The 11265-nt window shown below is 43.0% G+C and overlaps 1 long non-coding RNA gene across 1 annotated transcript; it reads left to right on the top strand.

Moving 5' to 3' along the window:
* The first annotated feature begins 4219 nt into the window (after positions 1 to 4219).
* LOC123743147 (uncharacterized) lies at positions 4220 to 9507 on the top strand. Its single transcript, XR_006769951.1, has 4 exons — positions 4220 to 4293; positions 7108 to 7187; positions 7331 to 7406; positions 7542 to 9507. It is a non-coding gene; the product is annotated as an uncharacterized lncRNA (long non-coding RNA).
* The last annotated feature ends 1758 nt before the right edge of the window (positions 9508 to 11265 follow it).

Below are 11265 nucleotides of genomic sequence, written 5' to 3'. Positions count from 1 at the left end.
TGGGTGGATGATTGGGACTTCCAATTGAAGGCAGGTGTGTATAGTTGCCTTTGATTGGAAGTCCTATATAGGTGTGTGTGTTTGTCTTTGGGGTTGTGGGGAATTGTTCTGTGCTTAGCCGTGTGCCTAGTCAGACTATTATTGTCGTGTTATTGTTTTCCTGTGGATGCCTTACTGGAGTCTATTAAAGTATGAGTATTCACAGTCTCGCTGCGCCTTGGTCCTCTTCTCTCCAGTACGACATTTTCAAGGATGAGTACAACTTATTTTATGACAGAATTCCCCACCAACAAAGGACCAAGCAGCGGAAGAAGGCTGGCGAGGACTGGGAGACACAACGGGTAAGGGAGACCGAGAGGCACCCCCAATAATTTTTTAGGGGGGGGCACAAGGGCTGTTTGACGGGGCAAGAGCTGCCCGCCAGTCAACAGTCGTCATCAGAGCTGCCCGCCAGTCAACAGTCACCAGAGCTGCCCGCCAGTCAACAGTCGTCAGTGCTGCCCACCAGTCAACCATCACCAGAGCTGCCCGCCAGTCAACAGTCGTCAGAGCTGCCCGCCAGTCAACAGTCGTCAGAGCTGCCCGCCAGTCAACAGTCGTCAGAGCTGCCCGCCAGTCAACAGTCGCCAGAGAGGTCAGACTGCGCTGAACTGCCGGAGTGGCCAGACTGCCCTGAACTGCCGGAGTGGCCAGACTGCCCTGAACTGCCGGAGTGGCCGGACTGCCCTGAACTGCCGGAGTGGCCGGACTGCCCTGTTCTGCCGGAGTGGCCGGATTGCCCTGTTCTGCCGGAGTGGCCAGACTGCCCTGTTCTGCCGGAGTGGCCGGACTGCCCTGTTCTGCCAGAGTGGCCGGACTGCCCTGTTCTGCCAGAGTGGCCGGACTGCCCTGTTCTGCCAGAGTGGCCGGACTGCCCTGTTCTGCCAGAGTGGCCGGACTGCCCTGTTCTGCCGGAGTGGCCGGACTGCCCTGTTCTGCCAGAGTGGCCCTCCTGTCCCCCGGCCCAGCCCGAGTGGCCCTCCTGTCCCCCGGCCCAGCCCGAGGGGCCCTCCTGTCCCCCGGCCCAGCCCGAGGGGCCCTCCTGTCCCCCGGCCCAGCCCGAGGGGCCCTCCTGTCCCCCGGCCCAGCCCGAGGGGCCCTCCTGTCCCCCGGCCCAGCCCGAGGGGCCCTCCTGTCCCCCGGCCCAGCCCGAGGGGCCCTCCTGTCCCCCGGCCCAGCCCGAGGGGCCCTCCTGTCCTCCGGCCCAGCACGAGTGGTCCGTCTGCCAGGGTCAGCCCAAGTGGCCCATCTGCCCGGCGCAGCTAGCAGCGCCACCGAAGTGGGCTACGCCGACGGTGGAGCAAGGTCCACGCCCTGCACCTGAGCCACCTCCAGGATAGGTGGGTTGGGGAGGGAGGGTGTAGCACAGTGCCGTCGGTGACGGCAGCCACCCTCCCTTCCCTCCCTTATTGTTTTAGGGTTATTGTTTATGGGTTTTGTGTTGGGGTTTTTTGTTGGTAGGTGCATTCCGGGGTCTGCACCTTGAAGGGGGGTACTGTCACGTCCTGACCAGCAGATGGAGCTAGTGTTTTAGTTTTGGGGTCAGGACGTGGCATGTTTGTGTTGGTTAAATGTTGGGTGGATGATTGGGACTTCCAATTGAAGGCAGGTGTGTATAGTTGCCTTTGATTGGAAGTCCTATATAGGTGTGTGTGTTTGTCTTTGGGGTTGTGGGGAATTGTTCTGTGCTTAGCCGTGTGCCTAGTCAGACTGTTATTGTCGTGTTATTGTTTTCCTGTGGATGCCTTACTGGAGTCTATTAAAGTATGAGTATTCACAGTCTCGCTGCGCCTTGGTCCTCTTCTCTCCAGTACGACATTTTCAAGGATGAGTACAACTTATTTTATGACAGTGAAAAGACAGAACAGGAACACATCAGTCTCCAATGCACCATCTAACAAGTTGTTCTATACAGGAGCATGAAGAAAGGTAAAACACATATCCTGTCTCACATCCCCAATACATTGCTTGGTGCTTTCAGTGTTGACAGTATTAAAATACAACAACTCATGTACAAAAACACTGTAATACAAACAAGCTACAACGTGAAATCGCCTTTATCCCATTCAGACCTTAGAGGGCTAAAACTACATCTCCCATAATGCAGCGCTAGCATCAGTCGGCAGTTCAGCTAACCGTTTGCATCACAGAAAGGCATGCTAGCTTCTTACAGCTCCTTAAGGATAGGGGGTGCTACAGCGAATTTTGAAAAAAATACGTGCCCATTTTAAACGGCCTCCTACTCAAACTCAGAAGCTAGGATATGCATATAATTAGTAGATTTGGATGGAAAACACTCAACATTTTCTAAAACTGTTTGAATGGTGTCTGTGAGTATAACAGAACTCATATGGCAGTCAAAACCCCGAGACAGATCCTAACAGGAACTGGAAATCTGATTTGTGGAATCACCTTCAACACTTTGCCTATGAAACACACCGTGAGTTAGGATTCATTGAGCACTTCCTAAGGCTTCCACTAGATGTCAACAGTCTTTACAAAGTGGTTTGAGTCTTCTCCGGTAGAAACTGACCGAAAGAGAGGCTTGTTGTAAAGCCTTTTTGAAATCGGACAGTGTGGTTAGATTAACAAGAGTCTTGTCTTTAAAATGGTGTAAAATAGTCATATGTTTGAGAAATTGAAGTAATAGCATTTCTAAGGTATTTGAATACTGCGCCACGGGATTCCACTGGCTGTTGAGTAGGTGGGACGATTTCGTCCCACATACCCTAGAGAGGTTAAAAATAGACACCAAAAGTAAAGTTTCTGGCGATCATAGCGATCTGACTCCCCCCTTCTGTCTGAACTTGGAATATTCCTGTTTGCGGGCTTGGGCCACTGACGCTTAAGCTGGTTGTTCTGTTCTGCGTTGTGTACTATTCTAATAATTTGAAGTTTGATGGAATAACCTTTTTAACTCTCCTATATGTAGAAGAGTCATGTTTTCGTTTTGAAATAGGTTCCCCTGTTTTACTCTCTGTCATGTTTGGGTGTTGCTTGTTTTCGTAATATTTGTCATACTATAATGATTTCTCTAGTCTTATGATTTGTTTTGTGTTGTTATCCAGATTGAAGGTTATTACCCACCAGATTGTGTGGTGCTAATATTTAGTCTAACTCGCCCATACTGAATATTACGTTTTTATTTTAACGCCCATGGGCCTGTTAAAATATATATTTTTTTTGCAAAAAATGTCTCTGTTTAAGGCTAGGGGGCAGTATCCTGAATTCCGGATGACTAACATGCCCAAAGTAAACTGACTGTTACTCAGGCCCAGAAGCTAGGATATGCATATAATTGGTAGCATTGGATAGAAAACACTGAGGTTTCTAAAACTGTTAAAATAATGTCTGTGAGTATAACAAAACTCATATGGCAGGCGAAAACCCGAGGAGAATCCATCCGGAAAGTTTTTTTTTGAGGTCACAGGCAATTTCAATTCAAGCCTATTGGATATTCAAAAGAATTTCTCCCAGATTGCAGTTCCTATGGCTTCCACTAGATGTCAAGTCTTTAGAAAGGGTTTTAGGCTTGTTTTTTGAAAAACTAACGAGTAGTTGTAGTTTTTCCAAGGTGTCTCTCATTAGAAAAGTAGTCTTGTTTCTTGCATGAATGAGGTGTGCGCTCTTCGTTATTTATCTTCCCTATTGAACATACTATTCTTCGTCTTAAATTTGATCTTTTATTTAGATATTAGAGTACCTGAGGATTAATTAGAAACATCGTTTCACTTGTTTGGACAAACTTTACTGGTAACTTTTTGGATTCGTTTGTATGCATGTTGAACGAGTGGATTACTGAATCAAGCACGCCAACTAAACGGACATTTTTGGGATAAAAAGAAGGACTTTATCGAACAAAACGTCCATTTGTTGTGTTGCTGGGACCCTTGGGATTACAAACAGTGGAAGATCTTCAAAGGTAAGTGATTTATTTTATTGCTATTTCTGATTTGTGTGACACCCCTGCTGGTTTGAATTTTTTTTAATGCTGGTGTGAGTGGGGCGCTGTCCTCAGACAATGAAATGCTATGCTTTCGCCGTAAAGCCTATTGTAAATCGGACAAAGTGGTTAAATTACCAAGATTCTAAGCTAAAGAATGATGTATGACACTTGTATTTTCATGAATGTTTAATATTACTATTGTTGTATTTTGAATTTCGCTATCTGCAATTTCACAGGATGTTGTCGTGCTGGGACGCTAGCGGGACACCTAACCCAAAGAGGTTTTAACATCATAAAGGATATTATTGGTACATTAATAAATCATATTTATTTGTTTTTGGACAGATAAGACGTTGGTGCTATATGTTTCAATTGGTATTAGTGCATTTGTGGTGGTAATAATACTAATTCCCATGTCAGCTTGCCTGTTGACCAAGAAGGGGTAAGGTTACTCTTGTATTTATTTTTGGAGGGAGTTATATACAGTTGAAGTCAGAAGTTTACATACACCTTAGCCAAAAACATTTAATGCATTCACAATTCTTGACATTTAATCCATCGTAATAATTCCCTGTATTAGGTCAGTTAGGATCACCACTTTATTTTAAGAATGTGAAATGTCAGAATAATAGTAGAGTGAATGATTTATTTCAGCTTTTATTTCTTTCATCACATTCCCAGTGGGTATTAGTATTTGATAGCATTGCCTTTAAATTGTTTAACTTGGGTCAAACATTTCGGGTAGCCTTCCACAAGCTTCCCACAATAAGTTGGGTGAATTTTGGCCCATTCCTCCTGTCAGAGCTGGTGTAACTGAGTCAGGTTTGTAGGCCTTCTAGCTAGCACATGCTTTTTCAGTTCTGCCCACACATTTTCTATAGGATTGAGGTCAGGACTTTGTGATGGCCACTCCAATACCTTGACTTTGTTGTCCTTAAGCCATTTTGCCACAACTTTGGAAGTATGCTTGGGGTCATTGTCCATTTGGAAGACCCATTTGCGACCAAGCTTTAACTTCCTGACTGATGTCTTGTGATGTTGCTTCAATATATGCACATCATTTTCTTTCTTCATGATGCCATCTTTTTTGTGAAGTGCACCAGTCCCTCCTGCAGCAAAGCACCCCCACAACATGATGCTGCCACCCCCGTGCCTCCCGGTTGGGATGGTGTTCTTCGGCTTGCAAGCCTCCTGTAACGGCTGTCTTCGGGTAGAGAGGACCAAAACGCAGCAGGAATGTGGATGCTCATCTTGAATATTTATTTTAAATAACGTGAACACCAAAACAACAAAACGAAGATGACAGACCGACAGTTTAACAGGCTATACTACTACAGCAGTGCTAAAGACAACTACCCACAAAATACCAAACCAAACACACACCTCTATATAGGACTCTCAATCAGAGGCAACTAGAAACACCTGCCTCCAATTGAGAGTCCAACACCCAATCCTAAACATAGAAAAACTAAACTAGACAGAATGTAGAAATACATACAAAACACAAACCCTCTGCCACGTCCTGACCAAAACTAATACAATTACTCCCTCTGCTGGTCAGGACGTGACACCTCCCCCTTTTTCCTCCAAACATAATGATGGTCATTATGGCCAAACAGTTCTATTTTTGTTTCATCAGACCAGAGGACATTTCTCCAAAAAGTACAATCTTTGTCCCCATGTGCAGTTGCAAACCGTTGTCTGTCTTTTTTATGCTGGTTATGGCTTCTTCCTTGCTGAGCGGTCTTTCAGGTTATGTTGATTATAGGACTCGTTTTACTGTGGATATAGATACTTTTGTACCTGTTTCCTCCAGCATCTTCACAAGGTCCTTTGCTGTTGTTCTGGGATTGATTTGCACTTTTCGCATCAAAGTACGTTCATCTCTAGGAGACAGAACGCGTCTCCTTGCTGAACGGTAGCATTGAATTTTTACGATGGATTAAATGTCAAGAATTGTGAATGCATTAAATGTTTTTGGCTAAGGTGTATGTAAACTTCTGACTTCAACTGTATATAACTCCCTCCAAAAATAAATACAAGAGTAACCTTACCCCTTACCCCGGTATGATGGCTGCGTGGTCCCATGGTGTTTATACCTGCGTACTATTGTTTGTACAGATGAACGTGGTACCTTCAAGCATTTAGAAATTGCTCCCAAGGATGAACCAGACTTGTGGAGGGCTACAATTTTTTTTCTGAGGTCTTGGCAGATTTCTTTTGATTGTCCCATGATGTCAAGCAAAGAGGCACTGAGTTTGAAGGTAGGCCTTGAAATACATCCACAGGTATACCTCCAATTGACTCAAATGATGTCAATTAGCCTATCAGAATCTTCTAAAGCCATGACATCGTTTTCTGGAATTTTCCAAGCTGTTTAAAGGCACAGTCAACTTAGTGAATGCAAAATTCTGACCCAGTGGAATTGTGATGCAGTGAGTTATAATCTGTCTGTATGTCACAACGTCCACAGAAGGTGGCGCCTCTCCTCGGTCAGCCGGTGCTCGGCGTTCGTCGTCGCCGGCCTACTAGCTGCCACCGATCTGTGTTTCAGTGTCTGTTAGTTATGTCTGTTTTTTGATTGCACCTGTTTCGTGTTTGTCATTAGTGGGGAGGGGGGTATTTAGTCTGTCTGTGTTTAGTTAGGATTCGTGCGGGATTGTTCTTTGTTACGTGTGGTGTTATATTGTTTGGGTTACGACTTATTGTATAGGCAGTAGGGTTTCCGGGCTGCGCCCCGTCTGCCCTTTTTGAGCGGAGCTTCTTTTAGTCTTTTTGACTGTTGTGCTCCCAGCCGTATATGGATTTTGCCCTTGGATTTATTAAATCAAGTTTGTTCCAACGGACCTCAGTCTCCTGCGCTTGACTCACCCTAAAACAGTTCTATCTGCTCGTGACACTGTAAACAATTGTTGGAAAATTGACTTGTCATGCACAAAGTAGATGTCCTAACCGACTTGCCAAAACTATAGTTTGTTAGAAAGAAATTTGTGGAGTGGTTGTAAAACGAGTTTGAATAACTCCAACCTAAGTGTATGTAAAATTCCGACTTCAACTGTAGTTTTGTTTGTTATTTGCTGTTTTGTTCTGTTTTGATAACTTCACATTATTTTCCTCATCAGTGGGAGGAGTCGGAGTGACCAGCCAGTAACCAGTACATGGATACAGCCAACTGTGCTTTCTCAGATCCTTCACCATCAAGGTATTTTCTACAGTCTGTTCTATCTGTGATCATAATGCATACATCCTGCTGAGTTGTTAAAGCCCATTAGCCTACATTCACTCTTGTAGTGTCTTATCAAATGAAGAGAATGCATCTGAGAGTGGCCCTAACTCTATCCACAGGATAGAGCAGAAAGACACCAGCAGTGAAATCAACACAAACTACTACACCAACAATCACCAATATGGCAACATAGAAGTATGTACTGTAGGCGTACTGCGGACATTTACAGTAGATTTCTGAGATCTGAGAAGAACTCCACCCTAAATACAAAGGATATAAAAAAAACAATAGAGGTGTTGTTGATGATATCTCTGATCTGGTTTCCTGTAGGCTGAAGGGAATGACGGCCCCATTCGAGTGTGATGGTGGAGATGATTCAGTCTATGGTAACGTGTGAACACAACAGGAAGCATGTGGAAGTCAGCTGGCCCAGAGCCCATGGTACTCAGTCTGTCAAAGGTTTCAGTAAAATATTATGTAGCAGAACTGGTGACTGCTTATATTTGTTAGCTTGATGTAGCTTTATGGTTCTAATGACAAAAGAATATGGTACATTCTTATTTGGGCTGTGGCTTTGTTATAGCTTTTACAAGGCTTATGTTTATTATCTGTGGCTTGGGTAATTCAGAAATGTTTTTTACTAAATGTCATTTATACACAATACAAACCAGTATTTAGCTATATCTCCTTTCACACTTCCCAGATGTCTGTTGAAATTGTGTCTTGAGGGTAATCTGAGGATAGAATACGAGTGTGGGACTTTCAGTTCCTCCATTTGGGGTTGCTCTTTCATTTATTGAGATGTTCAACGTCTGTTTATTTCCATAGGGTTTGAGTTATTTCACAATACTGATTTTGTCAATATACTGCCGCATTAGGTTTTTTGACCCTCTATAATAACATACCAGTAACAGTTATGCAAATCAGATTATAATGCATTTGAATTAGGTTATGATTGTAGCTCTGTATACATTATCAAATCTGAATAAATAAAACATGTATTCTTTAAACAAATCCTTCATATGATTTGAAATGCATAGAAATTGATTCAGTGTATTGAAGTGTGGACAATGTGTGTTCTCCTACCTACATCATTGAGAGGATGAGAAACATAGTCTATTAAATTCTTCTAATTTATATTTGAATAATATTCTAGTAGTCTGTTCCTAATTATATTGTGAGAAAGGCCTCCCCATACTCATTCCTGGCAGAACAGGACATTGTGTCCTGATCCTCAAACTCCCCCTCCACTAAAACTGTAGCGGTTGAACCCATTGAAACGGTTGATGCACTTGTCCAACTGACCTCTGCAGGGGGCTGGGGATCCACAACAAACTGACAAGTCAAATGTCTGGTTTTGTTGCTTCAGCCCGAGTAATCCACATACACATCTGGAGGGTCTGTTGGGAGAATATGAAACCATTAGTTTACAGCCACACAGCATATGATTTACAGGCCACTTACAGAAGTGCAATGAGCTACAATAACTCTGGAACTTCCCCAATTACTATGATCTTCAGGAAATACCCCTGTTAACTTGTCATGACAAGCAAAACTAGTGAGAAACATTAATGTTCCAAGTATATCCATTACTAGGAAGTGACTCAATTTACTACCTGTGTCACGTCCTGACCCTTGTAAGAGGTAATTTTCCATAGTAGAGTGGTCAGGGTGTGACAGGTGGGTGGTTTTGATTTTCTGTTTCTATGTGGGGTTTAGATTTCGATTTCTATGTTTTTGTTTTCTATGTTTTGGCCAGGTATGGTTTCCAATCAGAGGCAGCTGTCTATCATTGTCTCTGATTGGAAGCCATTGTAAAGCTTTCGTTTGGAGAAGTAGCAGAGTCAGGCGCAGGACACAGGGATAAGTGCAAACAAACGTGTTTACTCAAAAACCACAATCAAAAATTCTCCCACATCAAAATAACAGGGTTGGGAGAAACACCTCCAACAACCACTAAACATGAACAATCACGGACAAGACAGAAAGGGAAGCCAGAGGGTTACATAAGGAACATAATCAGGGAATTGAAAACAGGTGTGTATAATTAAGACAAAACAAAACGAACAGGGAAACATAGATCGGTAGTGACTAGTAAGCCGGTGACGTCAACCGCCGAACGCCGCCCGAACAAGGAGAGGATCCGACTTCGGCGGAAGTCGTGACAGCCATACTTAGGCAGCCTGTTTTTCATGTGTGGGTGTGGGTAGTTGTTTTCTGTTTTGTACGTGTTACCTGACGGAACTGTTGGTGGTTGTTTTTGTTAAGTGTTTCATTAATAAAGTAAATATCAGCACTCTACATGCCACGCCTTGGTCCCCTTTAGACATTTTTAGACAACCCTTGTTACAACCTGGCTAAAGGAGAAGCTGGGTAATAGAAGTCATAAAGGCTTGGTCCTTTTAATCTACTGTGATTGTCCATTCTCTGGAGCACCCATGTCCCTCTGTGTCTATGGCAGTGCAGTAGAGGGCTTCAGTGAGTCTGTTCAAAGTTTATTGGTCAGCTATATAGTTTAGCAGATGGTATAGCGGGTGCAGCGAAATGCTTATGTTACCTAGCCCCTAACAACACAATAAAATGTCAAACAAGAACACAAATCATAAAAAAGTAAAATAAAAAATGTATCAAGAATTGTCAGAATCCAATTAACAACACAAATAGCACTGTCCCAGTAATCCAAAAGCAATCTATACGTATACAACCGTTCAAAAGTTTGGGGTCACTTAGAAATGTCCTCATTTTTGAAAGAAAATCACTTTTTTTTTTCATTAAAATAACATCAAATTGATCAGAAATACAGTTTAGACATTGTTAATGTTGTAATTAACAATTTTAGCTGGAAACTGCACATTTTTTATGGAATATCTACATTGGCGTACAGAGGCCCATTATCAGCAACCATCATTCCTGTGTTCCAATGGCATGTTGTGTTAGCTTTTTAAAATGATACATTTGGATTAGCTAATTGATCTTTAGAAAACCCTTTTGCAATTATGTTAGCACAGCTGAAAACTGTTGTGCAGTTTAAGAAACAATAAAACTGGCCTTATTTAGACTAGTTGAGTATCTGGAGCATCAGCATTTGTGGGTTTGATTACAGGCTCAAAATGGCCAGAAACAAAGTACTTTCTTCTGAAACTCGTCAGTCTATTATTGTTCTGAGAAATGAAGGCTATTCCATGCGAGAAATTGCCTAGAAACTGAAGATCTCGTACAACGTTGTGTACTACTCCCTTCATAGAACAGAGCAAACTGTCTCTAACCAGAATAGAAAGAGGAGTGGGAGGCCCTGGTGCACAACTGAGCAAGAGGTTGCTTCCGGGTTTTGAGCGAGTAGTCGTGCTGCATTCCGCTCCGCAGGTAATATTACATCTCATTACATTACAACGGTTTGATTTGTTTGATCTGAGCAATTTTTTAGCTAGCTACTTAGCTGTCTTTGTATCAAAGATAATTGTGTAGTTTAGAGTAATTATCGAGGTTAGCTAGCCAGCTATCTTCGTCCGCCGCGCCACCGTTCTCCTACTTAGTCAACAACTGCTAGCGAGCTAGCCAACTTCTACCGACTAGCAGCACTGTAGAAACTAATACATTACAAAGGAACGATTTGATTAGTGTAGTGTTAGCTAGCTACATAGTTGTCTTTGCTGTCTTTGTATCTAACATAATTGTGTAGTTTAGAGTAATTATCGAGGTTAGCTAGCCAGGTGAGCTAGTGTTAGCTAGCTACATAGTTGCCTTGTAAGGTGTAGCACTGAAACTATCGAGGTTACCTGGCCAGCTACACTTTCAAACAAAGTCAACAACGCGGCCACTGCTAGCTAGCCTACTTTACCAGCCAGCAGTACTGTATCATTTTAGTCATTTTAGTCAATAAGTTGTCTTTGTCATAGTTTGTCATAGTTTGATAATTGTGTAGTTTAGAGTAATTATCGAGGTTAGCTGGCCAGCTATTTTCGTCCCCCGCGACGCCATTTCCAAACCTAGCCAACTATTACCGACGAGCAGCATTGTAGAAACTAAATACATTACAAAGGAACGTCTTGATTAG

This window comes from Salmo salar, chromosome ssa05 (assembly GCF_905237065.1).
Source record: "Salmo salar chromosome ssa05, Ssal_v3.1, whole genome shotgun sequence".
NCBI classification, from domain to species: domain Eukaryota; kingdom Metazoa; phylum Chordata; class Actinopteri; order Salmoniformes; family Salmonidae; genus Salmo; species Salmo salar.
The sequence above is the reverse complement of the archived record's forward strand: the minus strand, read 5'-3'. Positions and strand labels throughout refer to the sequence as shown.